General features: G+C 34.7%; 1 non-coding gene across 1 annotated transcript; it reads left to right on the plus strand.

Moving 5' to 3' along the window:
* The first annotated feature begins 5,716 nt into the window (after positions 1 to 5,716).
* Positions 5,717 to 5,879, plus strand: LOC129401034 (U1 spliceosomal RNA). Its single transcript, XR_008628060.1, has one exon. It is a non-coding gene; the product is annotated as a U1 spliceosomal RNA (small nuclear RNA).
* The last annotated feature ends 9,782 nt before the right edge of the window (positions 5,880 to 15,661 follow it).

Here is a 15,661-nt window from a genome sequence, read left to right on the forward strand (position 1 = left end):
AGAGATTAATTGAAATCCAGAATAGTGGCACAGTGTTTTAAGACAAATACTGTAACCAATATCATCGCAGTAATGTGTGCTGATAGGACTTAAATGGTCAATAAGCATCAAAGTTCGAGGAAGAGTGCCATTATATATACTCAGATTTTGTATATTTAAACATGAACTACTTTGTTTTATTTTATTTTGTTTTGGGGTCACAGCCCAAGGATCTCAGGGCTTACTTTTGGCTCGGTACTCAGGGATAAATCCTAGCAGTGTTTCGTGAACCATATGTGGTGCTGGATCAATTTTACTATGTCTCCAGCTCTTTGTTTTACTTGTTTCACATGAAAATAAACCACAATAGCTATTTAAAAAATGAAATGTTCTTTTATAAGATCCAGATTCTCATGCTTCTTCACTACATGTACTAACATATCCAAATGATTTACATAAGGTATAAATAACTTATCTGTTTAAGACTTAAAATAAAACCAATTAAAATCACACCTTAAATAATTTTCATCACAGAAGCAAAAGATACAATTCTACACATATATATGCTTATATGTAAACATATGTAAACCATTGAGTATTACACTATAAAATCACTGTCATCACTGTATCACTGTCATCCAGTTGTAAGTCGATTTACTTGAGTGGGCACCAGTAACCTCTCCATTCATCCCAGGACTGAGATTTTAGCAGCCTATCTTACTCATCCTTCCCAATGATTGTCGGCTTCTTTCAGGGTTAGGGGAATGAGACCTGTTATTGTTACTGTATTTGGCATATCAAATATGTCATGGGGAGCTTGCCACCTCTTCCTTGCATTCCATGTATTCCATGTCTATATATTAAGTTCTCTAAAATAAATTGAATCAATATTTCTATGTCTATATTATATTAAAGCATGTTAACCATATTAAAATAATGTTTGCTTATTTTGTCTTCCTGATCCACCTTCTACTGAGAAAAATATTAACTCTTCCATCCTGATAAAGTTTTTGAAAACCTCTTATAATTTTGTTAATTTTTGCTTCAGGAAGATTCAGGTAATTGTGTACTAAGTTCAAGTTCAAACTATTATCTTCTTACTTATTCTTTTTTATCATTAAGCTCATATCCCACTTTTCAAAAAACTAAGTTTTTTTTGTTTACTGTAAATAATTCTTTTCTCACATTGTATCTTGATATTCTATGATACTTTGACTCCAGTGATATTTTTCTATAAATGTTAAGCTACATTTACCCACCATTCCATACCCCTAAGTTTGGTTTTGTACCACTATCTTACAACCTCAGTGCACTCTACTGAGTATATCCTTCATATAGTGTCTATTGAGCTGTTCTTTGATAGAAATGTTTCACCACTGGATGTATTAATGGCTCCTGCCATAATAGAACAATCTTCACACTGTTTTCTATATGAACACTCTTTTGTAAGCATGTTCAGCAGCTCTTCATAAAAAACATTACAAAATATATTCTTTTAGTTGTGTTATGGGACAAGGATTGGGGCTTGGGATGGAAACTAGGATCATACTAAGAAATATTTTTATTATTTGATCCAAATTTGATTATGACCTACAATCCATTTACATTGAATTACTGTATTATTTTAATTTTGTCTTGTCTTATTTATTAATTTGATTTTTTTCAACATTTTAAAAGTTTAAAATGCATTAGTATGTACCTACAATTCACTGCATCTAGTTCTTTAAACTTTATTGGAATAAACATTTCTAATATATGGAGGTTTATGAAAATAGTCATCAAGAAAACAAGATGCAAGATTAGTGAAAACAAACTTACATCCCATGATCTTTTTCCCCCTCATAATTTAGTTTTAAACCAAACAATCATTCTATTCTAGAAAATTTAAGTTTTATTTTTAGAGTAAGTCTGTAAGAACTACAAGGCCTCAAGGTGTTTGCATGTACTCAACAGAGTGACAGGAATAATTTTCCACAAGAGACTTGTGACTGCTAAAGAATCAAACTTTTGTAGAGTTCATTCTACACAACTCAAATTACAGCTGCTCTATATCAAGTTATTTCCCACTTTACTATTTATTTTCCCTATTATTGCATTTCCTAATTTACCACAGTTTACATATTTTTCTTTCTTCCTCTTTCACTATAATATAATCTTTGTAAAATATAGATGGTTTTCTTTTTCTGTTCCATGTGTATAATTGAATGTAAAATAATACAGACACCTTGACTAGGTTCAATCTAGTACATCCATTAGAAATTAAATGATGTCATGGCCCCGGGGAAATATAAATTGTCATATTTTACAACTATCTTACTAGGATATATGTTCTATTAATTTTTTTTATCTATAATCCTAGATTACTTGCTACACAGATTATCCAGGTAAATATAAATTAATCAGTATAACATTATATCTGTATACTACAACACCATTTAAAAAAATTCAACAATTGAAAAAATTACAATTTTTTCTATGATTATTATGAATATACTGATGCTTCTCAGATACTATCAGAATTGGCAGTAATTCTGAATTTCCCATACTACTATTTTGTAATAAACTATTCTTTATATATTGCAATCAGTGTATTTGATCTATTTTTAAAATGTTTCAACATCTATATTCCTAATACTTATGAAAATTAAATAATGAAAAAGATCATATTTGCACCTTCTTAGAATTAATGTTTATTGAAAAAAACGTTTTAGGGAAAAATCTAAGCAAGTTATTGTAGTCTTGAAACATGCTGATTTCTTTTTCCATGGTTCATGAATAAAACTGATGGAGCAGAGAAAAAAAAATTCTTCAAAAAGAAAAGTAGTTGACAAATGAAAGTTACTCCTTTCATGACCTTAAAATAATCTAATAGTTCTCCATTATTACACTAAGGAATTACTGCAACTTTATTTTTGGTCCTGACTGAATAGGGGCTCACCTTTTGATGGTTGCCATTTTCCGCTTTTTGTGGGTTATAACTAACTTGACATTTGTGGTGCTCAATGTGTCTTTTTAATGTGAAGGAATCATCTGTGCATTAATGAACTGGCTTGATGTATCTGCCAAACCTTTCAAAGAAGCAATTAAGTCTCTGTAAGAACTTGCTTGAATGGCACGATTTATTGTAATCGAAGAAGTAGAGCAACTATAAACAAAAAGTAATTAATTTTTAAGGCTGGCAATCAAGTAATGCAACACAAGAAATGCATTTATTGAACTCTATCAACATAGAATAGAACAACAACATGCTAATTTTAAAATGTCTCATCAAGTTTCAAATATTACTTTCTGAAAAATGCTCCAATATTTTTTGCTGTTGAAAATTTAAATTATAATAATGGGCATAGCATTTTCATCTATCAGGCTTGCAAACAAACTAGACACAGAAAGAACATGAATATTCAGAGTTATGAAAGGAGTAGTGAAGCGAATACAACTTGACATTACTAATGGTAGGGTGATCTTCAGTCATGTCATTGGTTGATAAATCTGCAACACATCCAAAGAGTTAAAGTCTGCCATATACTACAGTTCATCAAACTCCTCTTGCTAGATAACCATAAAAATAACAAAAAAGCAGTTGACCCTGAGGATCCCTATGACATTTGCTATTTTTTTCATATCTACCATGAAAGCAAACATTTGCGGTGTCTAACAAGAGAGAAATGACAAGTTCAAGTAGTACTACATCCATTCAACTGTATCATTTTGATGGAGCTTACTTAGAAAAATGCATTTTTCATTTAGCATATATTGCGCTCTTTTTTGCTAGTCACTAATTCATTCATCTGGAGCTATTATGACACATTTTAATTTTCAACTCTAATATTGCTCTAAATTACTAACTAATCATTTTCATTATCATAGTTTTCTCAAAGTTACAGTGGTCTTATGAGGTAAAGCAAAGATCAAATATATATGTCACTTGAAAAATCTATGCCCTTAAACTATGACACAGACTAACAATTGAGAGATGATGTAATATTACTGAATAAAAAAAAATACCATACCAAAAATCATAGATATTCTATTAGAAATTTAACTGGATTGTTGTGCTTTGATCTCTCTTTTTTCCTTCCAGGCCATATTACTACTGTTCTATAAGAAATATGAATGCAATTGATGAGATAGAAATATCAATTTGCATAACTCATTTTTTCTTTAAGTCTTAATAGGATTTTTCTTTCTTAATTAACCTTGATTTTGTCTTAAAGTGTTATCAGTATACTAGAGTATACATTGTACTGTTTTCTCCAGCAAGAATCTGTACTTCTTTGGAATTTAGTCATGCACTGAAGGGGCTGGAGTGATAGCACAGCGGGTAGGGCATTCGCCTTGCACGAGGCCCACCTGAGTTCGATTCCCAGCATCCCATATTGTCCCCAAAGCACCACCAGGAGAAATTCCTGAGTGCATGAGCTCGGAGTAACCCCTGTGCATTTCTCGCTGTAAAAAAAAGCAGAAAAAAAAAATCATGCATGCACTGAAGAATCATTTACTAAATCAGATTCTTAGGATATTAAGTTATTCTACAGGATATGCATATGAAAGTTTATATACATGTATATAAACAAAATTTCATGTATATAACAGATCACATATATACCTACATATAGTTTTATACTATAATTAGAAAAGAAACCAAAAAAAGATAACACATAGAAAACATTCTTGTGATTTTTTAGTTATTCTTAATTCAATTATGAGCTGGAGCGATAGCACAGCAGTAGGGCGCTCACCTTTCACGAGGCCAACCCGTGTTTGATTCCTCTGTCCCTCTCAGAGAGCCCGGCAAGCTACGGAGAGTATCACACACCCGCTCGACAGAGCCTGGCAAGCTACCTGTAGCGTATTCAACATGTCAAAAACAGTAACAATAAGTCTCACAATGAGAGATGTTACTGGTGCCTGCTTGAACAAATCAATGAGCAATGGAATGACAGTGAAGTGACAGTAATTCAATTATATTTATTTGGGGGCAGTTCAGAGGAGCAAATTGAGTAAGCCACATCCAGCGTGCTTGGGTGCTATTTCTAACTCGCTTTCAGTTTTCAATGGCTATTCCTTGCAGTACTTGGGGAATCACATGCTGTGTGTGATCGTGTGTGATCTGTATCTAGCCAGAGTCTGCTACATGCAAGGAATGTGCCTTCTTCCTGTACAATAACTCTGGCCCGACTTAATTTTTATGACATATTTTCTTAGAATTATACCTTGCCATGAAACTCTGAACTCTAGGCGCCAGATGCTCTCATCATATTCCACACTGATTGATAGTTAGCCAGTTATATGTTGTTGCCGTTTTGTTTAGGGGCCACACCCGAAGGTGGTCAGGGCTTACTCCTGGCTCTGCACTCAGTGATCACTCCTGGAAAATTTAGGGGACCATATGAGTTGCTAAGGATCATAGCTAGGTCTGCTATGTGCAAGGCAAATTCCACTACTGTCATTATTTCTATGCAATGATATATACTACTATAAGAAATGATAAATCCATGTCATTTGCAGCTTGATGGATGGAGCTAGAAGGTTTCACAATAAGCTAAGTATGTCAGAGAGAAGCCATACACTAGGTAATCTCACTCATCTGCTGAAATATAAAGATAAAACAAGGAAATGGTATCATGAAACAATGGCAGTCCCATGGCCTGGGATTATAAAATTTATTAACAAGCTATATGTGGAGGAGGGAGAGGAATGAAGATCCAACTTGAGATATCAGATAACAGGAGGGGTAATATTTATCTGGCACTGGAGAGACTAGGATCACAAAGGTGGTATTCCAAGAGTGAGGCTCATGAATTGCACCCCAGATGTGCTGATCCCTGTGATTTTTCCCAAATGTGGAAAATTTGACTGTATAATTTGTGGTAATGGTAACTGAATTGGTAATTTTCCCCTGAATAAAGGAAAAAAAAAACAGTGGTGAAGGGTCTTAGACACTTTATATGCGGTGGGTTTAGTATCATTTTACATCAATGCCATAAGCTTTAATACTTCTGTAATCATATTACCTTAGTTATAATTCAAAAATAGTTTAAGTAAAAATAAATAAATGAAGAAAAATTTTAAGGTATGTGAATGGTTGGGGAGATATATCTAAAGGGCTATATAATGGTAATTAACCATTGCTTTCTCCAAATAATATCCAGGAATTGGGAAAAAAATTTGTTAATTTTTTTAATAGTTTCTAATAATATATATTATCAGAATAGATATATCTTATATCTATCAGATATCTGATAATCATATATTTTACTATTTCTTAGACTCATTTACCCAGTGTTATCAAAAGTGGATAATACTGCTTTATCCCTTCCAAATCATTGGAAAGATCTTTGGGACTGTCACTGTATCACTGTCATCCCATTGTTTATCAATTTGCTCGAGTAGGCACCAATAACATCTCCATGTGAGACTTGTTGTTACTGTTTTTGACATATAGAATATGCCACAGGTAGCTTGCCAGCTTCTGCTGTGCAGGCGAGATACTCTGGGTAGCTGGCCGGACTCTCTGAGAGTGTTGGAGGAATCAGACCCGGGTCAGCCTCATGCAAGGCAAATAAATGCCTACCCACTGTGCTATCACTCCAGCCCAAAGAAAGATCTTTGGGACATGACCAAAAATCACTGCCACTTTCTTTTCATTTTTTTGATAAAAATTTAAAGTAGTTAATGCTCAATATATGTCATAACTAATGAGGCATTAGATTGCTATAGTTAGAAACAAACACTGATATTGATTAAAAGAAAATCTCTTTGTTATCTATTTTATGTTAATCTTGGGAAGCATTAAAGAGAGCAATATTTGCCTCTTTTCAGCTAATGCTGATGGATGTCAAGAATAACAAGTGATACTATGATCTGCCACATACTTCTGAAGTTTTCATATTTATGAACCTAATACCCAAATTTAGAATAGCTTTTACTATGGAGAAGTAAAATCCTTCCTCTGTCTCCTTTCAGAAGTTATCCTGGTTCATTAAACTGTGGTATGAGAATGTGACCGTGGGGGATGGCCTTATATTAGAAAAAATTTTGAGAAAGAAACAAAATCAAATGTATTTAAGGAATTCCCTAACTGAGGTTCAACATTGCCTTCTGGTGTCTGCACTGAACATGCTTAAATGAACAGAAAACTTGATCTGAGTGATTCAGAACTACAGCTGCTCTCTTCCAAAACTATCAACTAAAATAACATCTTTCCAGTTGTACATGGAAGAGCAGCATCTTTTGAGACTACATAATGAGGTAAAATATTCCCCCAACTGTGATAAACCATGCTTAAGTATTGATTGAGCCCATTAATAACTGTTCATTTGAGGAAAGAAAAAAAAATCTCTGATTTTTTCAAAGATTAAATATGCTTTTAGGTATCTTATAAATCTAATAAACATATTTTAGAAAAAAATGCCTTGAGGTGTTTATGACAAATCAATGCTTACAAATATTATATAGAGAAGATACAATATATAAGCAATGAGCTCATTTTATATATATATATGTGTATATATATGTATTTGTTTTGGAGCCACACCTAGTGGTGCTCAGGCTTAACTCCTGGTTTTGTGCTCAGGGATCACTCCTGAAGGGTTTGAGGAATCTTATGTGGTGCTAGGAATTGAACCCATAAAAGGCAAGTACTTTACCCTCTTTGGGTAAAATACTGTACTAAACTCTTTGGTCCCATCCTTTGATTTATATATTTTTTAATAATTAGCTGTGATTTTATGTGCTATTTATTCTCTTACAAAAGAAGCTTAGTTTGGGGCTTGAGCGATAGCACATCAGGTAGGGCATTTTTTGCCTTGCACGAGGCCAACACGGGTTCAATTCCTCCATTCCTCTCGGAGAGCCTCCCCCCCACCCCCTGCCCTGCAATCCCATCAAAGGCCAACATCCAGAGACTTAAAAGCAAGCTCCCGGAACCACGTGGCTGCAAAACAGCATCGCAACATCTTATATCCTATTTCTCCCTTAGGGAGAACCAGCAGGCTACCGAGAGTTTCCTGCTCACATGGGAGAGCCTCTCAAACTCCCTTTGGCATATTCATATGCCAAAACAAGTAACAATGCTGGGTCTCATTCCCCTTACTCTGAAAGAGCCTCCAATGTGGCATCATTGAAAAGGACGAATAAGGAGAGCCTTCTAAAATCTCAGGGCTAGGATGAAGGAGACATTACTGAGACCAATCAAGAAATTCAACAATCAATGGGATGATGATGATGATGATGATGATGATGATGATGATGATGATGATGATGATGATGATGATGATAATGAAATTACATGGGAAATGAAGTGATTGAAGGAATCATGAGGTGGGTAAGATGCTTACCCTATACAACACCAACCCACATTCCAAGCCCAGCACCCTACACGGTTCTCTGAGGACTACCAGTATCCCCTGAGCACAGAACTAAGAGTAAATCCTAAGCACCACTGAAGATAGGCTAAAATTCACAAACGAAAACAAAAATATGGACATGACATGCATGAGAAAGAATGCCTTACCAGACTTCTTAGCTTCCTTAGAACTAGAACTCAGAAGAATAAACAATTTAGTCTGGTTTAATAGCCCCCCCCCTTCCAAAAAGAAGACTATTCTGTTTTATATAATTTCACAGTAAATATTTATCATATTGTAGAGAGGGACCTGGGATGCATGCCAGATGTGATCTGAGGATTAAGTATAAAGGGATGACCTTAATAAGGTAGAAAGAATGTCACAAATTTGAAGACTGCTCATTGGGAGGCAATTTAAAAAACAGACTTGGGCAGCATATGAGAACTGCATAATAAAGTTTAAAATAACCCTAGAATGACCAAATTATGGTGACCAGTAAGAAAAGGGAACTTTAGGGTCAGGAGCTCAGGAGGGAAATTAGAGCAGGTGGCAAGCATTTGGGAATCATTACCACTGTGAAAGTTGAAATTATGATAATGGATTATACTGTTCATATATGGTGTGCATACATTGAAAAGAGAAATGAAAGAAATGTAATCCCAGGAGAACACTAAGTTTTAAGAGCAAGGCGAAAAGAGAGGGTTCATGAAGAATGAAAGGGAACATAGGTGGCCAGAGAGTTACAAGAAATATCACATGGTCTTTAATGTGACCCACAATGTAGTTTAGCAGCACTCTAAGTACCTATCAAGAAATGTAAGTACCAAGTCCTTGGCGCTTGGCTAAAATTACAACTTTTTTTATACAACCTTAGGAGTTTACAGTTTATTCATTCTACATAATTTATCTCTGGTTCATATCAAAATGTGTGAGGTTGCAAATATAAAGTGCTTTACTTCCGTCTTCTTAGAATGGCAGTTTTTGTCATAATGGTAAACTATACTGTAGAATTTGTTAAACTTTTTCCTATGTTTTTTGTAAGGATACAGTGCTCAGTAAATTGTTCTTTTTGTGTGTGTGAGAACTGATGTTGCACTAGGACTGCATCTAAATAAAACTTCTCTTATGTTCTGACCCTATTATTTACTGTGCTGACTAAAATTTGATCTTTACATTGAGGAGAAAAAAAATAAATGTTCTAATGTTAACTTATGAAAACATTATATTTCTCATTTAACCCTTACTAACTTTTTAAAACTTATCATACATTGTACTTATTTTTCATTATTTCATATTGTGAAATGAATTTTATCATATTATGAAAGTCAAGTTATGCTAAATCTATTGCATATTCATTGATATTTATCACATCTTCCTCTATTCTGAAAACTGTCATGATCTGAACTGAATATTACACTAACTTGATTTATTTTCTCTTGGGCATCATCTTAGTTTTGGCCAATGCAAGCTATATGATAGATGCTAAAGATTAGAAGAATGAAAGACTGTGACATTTAAATATTTGCTATTTGTTCACTGTGGTTCATTAGTGACCTCATGATTTTTTTAAATACAACATTAATGTCATGTTACTTCCACTCACTGGTGTAGAAATCTCCAATTTCTGGTTATAAACTTATGTCCCTTATCCTAAAAGCTGCGTTTGGCATTGGCTTTCTGCTACTGACTGTTCATAATAAGGTGCTCATCTGTCTTTTTTGTCTAAACCTTTTCGAACTTTGACAACTGGTATTTCAGACTCTCTTCCACAAATGCTTTCAATAGAGGAACAAACTGTACAAACTCTCTTGTGCACTGCTGAATTGAGTGACAAGATTTTCTAAATTTTAATTTTAAAATGTCCAGATTTTATCATATGTACAAATATGTATGTGTATCTATACATGAGTGAAAAACTATACAAAATAAATAAATTATACCTTTACAATTTAAACTTTTCTTTTTTTAATTGATTAATTAATTTTTTGCTTTTTGGGTCACACCCGGCGTTGCACAGGAGTTACTCTTGACTCATGCACTAAGAAATTACTCATGGCAATGCTCAGGGGACCATATGGGATGCTGGGGATCGAATTGAGGTCAGCCTCATGCAAGGCAAATCCTACCTGCTGTGCTATTGCTCCAGCGCTGACAAGACAACTTTTCAAATCCAGAATGAAAACAGAAATTTACAGAGACTTCTCCTAATGCCTTTAGCTATTGCCCTCTAAAGTCACTTAGAGAAATGAAAGTTAACTTAAAGTCAGCTTCCACATTCACCCCAAATCATCCCTATCTCCTCAGAGCCACACCCTTGTATTTTTCTTGCAGCTTTGTACTTTGGATTTCCGGTATGAGAAAATGCACAGATGCATACCACAATCTAGTATCACGTGTAACTACAGCAAAATAGGGCAAAGAGCAGCAAGCAGGGTCTCATTCTCCTATAGAGAGTCTTAAAAGCATAGGACAGAGTCAGATTCAACTTGTCATAATACTGGAATAGAGTAAATGGCTACAGAAACCAGAGGAAAGCCAAATGAAGAAAAATACTGTCCACTCCTGGCTCTTTGGTCAAGAATCACTTCTTGTAGTGCTCAGAGAACCATATGGAGTGCCAGGGATGGAATGGATGGAGAAAAATATGAACTAAAGGTGCATGTATAATTCATGAAGTTTTCAACATTCTCTTATCCCATCAATCTAAGAAAGGAGACTTTATTTCCAGACTGAGAGTAGTGTTTGAGTTTCTGGAGAAAACAGGACAAACCCTATATGTCAAGAATATTGCATGTTATCACTAAGCTAACTTGGAGTTACTTTTAAAAAAAGACAAGGAATAATATAGTTTCCTCTAATTCAGAAGTCAGGACATATGTGGTGATTATAGTTCAGAAAAACTGCTTAAAAATAACATAAAAACACCATATTTCCATGGCAAATATCATCAATAATTTTGAAATCCAATACTATCCAGTATAACTAATATAAAATGAAAAAATGAAGAATGAAATTTAAAAAGTAGAAGAATGGAAATATTTAAAATTATGATAAAATCAATAAAGGATTGAAGCCCCTACCAAAATTATTATGGCATATTTTTAAAGGGGACAGACCTTATTGAAGCTTATAGGGAGCTACCAAAGACAATCAATAATTAAAGTATTTTGTGAAAAAAAGGAATATTACACATCCTAATTTCAAACTATAATCAGAAAGATATATTAATAGTTCAATATATACAGAAATATGAATATAAGTTACACATATGTAATATATTTTGTATATATGCATACATATATACATACAGAATTGAAAGCGCAGAAAATATCACGCACATAAAGATAATTAATTTATCACAAAGATGCCAGTGACCATCACTGTCACTGTATCACTGTCATCCCATTGTTCATTGATTTACTCGAATGGGCACCAGTAACATCTTCATCCATCCCTGTCGTGTGCTAGTGTAGCCCTATAGCATATTAAGGGCTATTTCAGGGTCAGGGGAATGAGAACCATTGTTGTTACTGATTTTGGCATATCAAGTATGTCATGGGTAGCTTGCCAGGCTCTACTGTGCAGGTGGGTTACTCTTGGTAGCTTGCCGGGCTCTTCTAGAGGGACGAAGGCTTTTGGGGAAGCCTCTAATCACCTTTACAGGGCTTCCCAGTCTACTGAATGTAAGTTTTTGGTCAAATGGCATGTTGTGATGATCTGCACACTGACAAATACGCACCTGCCTCTGTCTCTGGGCAGCACCTGGGATATCTATAGCTTCAGGTTGATCTCCTTGAGGTTGATGGAGTGTACCCAGAGGTTGTTGAGCAGCTGGCAGAGCAGTTCCCTATGGTGGAGGGTCTGTGCCAGGTCGAACACCTGTGCTGATTGCCAGGTCACCCGGAGGTTGGCTGACAGCACCCCACAGTGCTTGAGCCACCGCATGCACTGCCACCATGGCTCTATATTCGACGGCGCTGTGACTCAGCCCTGCCAAGGCAAGCAGTGACACCTCAGCTGCCGGCGCCATTTCTCCATGCCCAACTGACGCCATTTTGTCCACATCTTGCAAATCAGTTGGCAATGTCCATCAGGAATCACATGTAGAGTTCTAGCTGGGATCACACATAGAGTTCCATGCCTGGCGTGCTGAGCTGCACGTTGGCTAAGGCGAGATGGTGAGCAGAAGTTTGGGAGAGTACAAGGGGTTCTGGCAGGGTCAGCAACATTTTGCCTCCAATGACCATACCACAGTCAAGTGAAAGACTCTTCAACAAATAGTTCTGGATCACCTGGATAGCCACGTGGACAATAATTAAGCTACACCATTATCTCACTCTATCCATCAAACAAAATATAAAATAGATTCAAGTTTTAGCTCTGAGACCTAAAACCTTAAAATATATAGAAAAAAATGCTCAATATATGGTTCAACACTGGCTACACTTAAGTCCTTGAGAACTCAACTCTAGTCTCAAAAAAATAAATGAGCAAAGCAACTGGGCAACTGGAATGACATTCACCTAAAAAGCTTCTGAACAACTACAAAAAAACAAGAAAGGGAAAAAAAAATCTCCCACTGAATGAAGAAAATATTCCTGTATCATTGTACAACACTCATCCAACAACAGTCTAATTACCAAAAAGTGAAAATAAATAAATAAAATATAAACTAATAAAACTCAATTTTAAATGTCAAAAAAATGGACATAAGAGCTGAATTGATGCTTCACCAAAGAAAATATAATCATGTACATGGAAAATAATGCATATTGACTCAACAATGAGATTTACTTCCCCATGTGAGTACATGGCAAATACCGTAAATATATAATATAAAGCCCTCATATATTATTGGGAAATTTATAAATTGTCTTTACCACAAGGAGAGCACTATAAATATCTATCATAATTTGTTAGAAAAACAGTTTCTATATGATCCAGCAATTCTGTTTCTAGGCATTTATCCAATGAACATCATAAAAATAACTCCAGAAGATACATGCACCCCTATATTTTTTTAAAGTTCTATTTACAATAGCCAAGACCTGGAAACCACCCAAGCACCCAATAATAACAAACAAAGAGTGAATATTCATTGTCTCTTAAGTGACTAAATAAGATACTATATATACATATATACACAACGGAAAACTCTCCAATTACGAGAACAATGAAAAATTTGCTCTTTGCAGCGCATGGATGGAATTTCAGGGTGTTTTGCTAAGCAAAATAAAGCAAAAAAAAGATAAATATTGTATAGTTTACTTTTGTGTGGGCTATAAATATAAAGCAAAGGGACAGTGAAAATCAAGCCAAATGAAGATCTTGAATTCTTACTGAAGAACTGAGGTTATCTAAGCAGGGAAATAGGAGACCAGGATTTGGAAGGGGTGCCCAGTGTTCTGTGACAGTGGGATATTAATCTGACATCATATTTATATAGAAGAGGTTTGAAAGTGTACTCCAGAAACTTACATATTACTGTAAAGTGTAAGGAAATAAAATTTTCTTTCAGTGGGGTATTTGGGAAACTCCCTGCAATGCTCATGAACCAACACTGACTGCATACTCAAGAGTAAGACATGGGAGTTCCCGAGCAACCGTTTTTGGTACCAGAAATTCCAACCTGAGTCAGCTGCAATTTAGGCAAGTACCTTAAGTCATGGACTTTCTCTGATATACACATATATTTATATTTATATAAATATAATAAATATATTTAGATAAAACATATGCATGGATATGTTTATATAAATAATATGTATATTATACTCAAAAAGTATGTATAAACATTGCCATCAACCAAAGACCATTTTTATAATAAATACTGAACATATTTAAAAATACGGTAAACATGGGCTTAAAATGATCATGTAAAATATCAATATACATTTGAAATTTTTATTCATCAGTAGAGATATTTACAGAAATAAAGTATATTAATTGAAAGTTTTATTGTAAGCCTGCTTTATAATTTATGGGAAATAATTTGTTTCATAATCAAATTAATAGCTCAAGTTTCAAGGATCAAAAGCTATTAATACAACATTTAAAGGAATTAAGATCACTTCATAATTAGGACCTATAGTGAAAACTACCTTATATTGAATTATTGAAACTATTAAGAGGTTAAAGTGCAAATACAATTATAAAACCAGAAGATGCAATTAATATTCCTTGGAATAGTAGCATCATCAGTGCTGATATAGTTTGCATATATAAGAATATAATATCACAAACATTAGATTATAATTCTTTAGAGTAGATAATTATTATAGATTTTAGTTACTAATTAATTGCATTCACTGTCCATGAGGCAAAATTTATTCGAGGATGGGCAATTATTTTTGGTTGGTTTGAGTAGTATTTAGGGGCCATCTATAGCAAAAGTGAACTGTCACTGTCACTGTCATCCCATTGCTCATCGACTTGTTCAAGCGGGCACCAGTAACGTCTCTCATTGAGAGACTTATTGTTACTGTTTTTTGCATATCCAATACTCACTGGTAGCTTGCCAGGTTCTGCCTCGAAGGCTCTATACTCTCAGTAGCCTGCAGGGCTCTCCAAGAGGGGCGGAGCAATTAAACACAGGTTGGCCTTGTGAAAGGCGAAAGCCCAATCCCTGCGCTATTGCTCCAGCCCTGCAAAAAAAACTAACCAAAAAAAAAAAAAACTATTAATCACAGCTCTTTAGAAGTTGTTGAATGAATGTCTCTAAAAGAATCAGAGACTTTGATCATTGTATCCATAGTAAGAGTAATGCAACAAAGTAGGGGAAGCTAAAGTAAATTAAGGCTCAGCTGGCCTCTGAAAGAACAGTTACCATTACTTAAAACAAGCGGATAACATCAAATTATGGTGCCACCACAAACAACTCTTTTAACATAAAAATTTAATTGACATCATGGTGTACACTGGCAATATGATAGTATCATTTATCATCACCCCTCTTTATATTAGAATTATACCCTTTTCTCTGTCTTTGATGTGTAGTTTCCTAGGGATGAGATGCATAGCTAGCCCAGAATGTCATTTCACTTTAGAATTCATCTCCAGTTCCATTCTCTAAGTGTATGTTACCAAAGTTTGACTTGAACTCCTATTAATCTAATGTTGTTTCCAGACTCGGAAGAACCCAGAAAGAGCTAGGGAATTTTTCGCCTCACTTTGATGTTGCCAAAGCTAAAACAATTTCTGTTTAAGAACATCTTAATCATCTGTCTGGCTAAGTGTAACTCTTATATTTAATCACCAGGATGACTGAAATATTCTAGTGTAATCTAATATTTAGCAAAGAACCACCAAGTACTTCATCATTCTTGGAATTTTTG

The sequence above is a fragment of the Sorex araneus genome, chromosome 1, assembly GCF_027595985.1.
Source record: "Sorex araneus isolate mSorAra2 chromosome 1, mSorAra2.pri, whole genome shotgun sequence".
Lineage (NCBI taxonomy): Eukaryota > Metazoa > Chordata > Mammalia > Eulipotyphla > Soricidae > Sorex > Sorex araneus.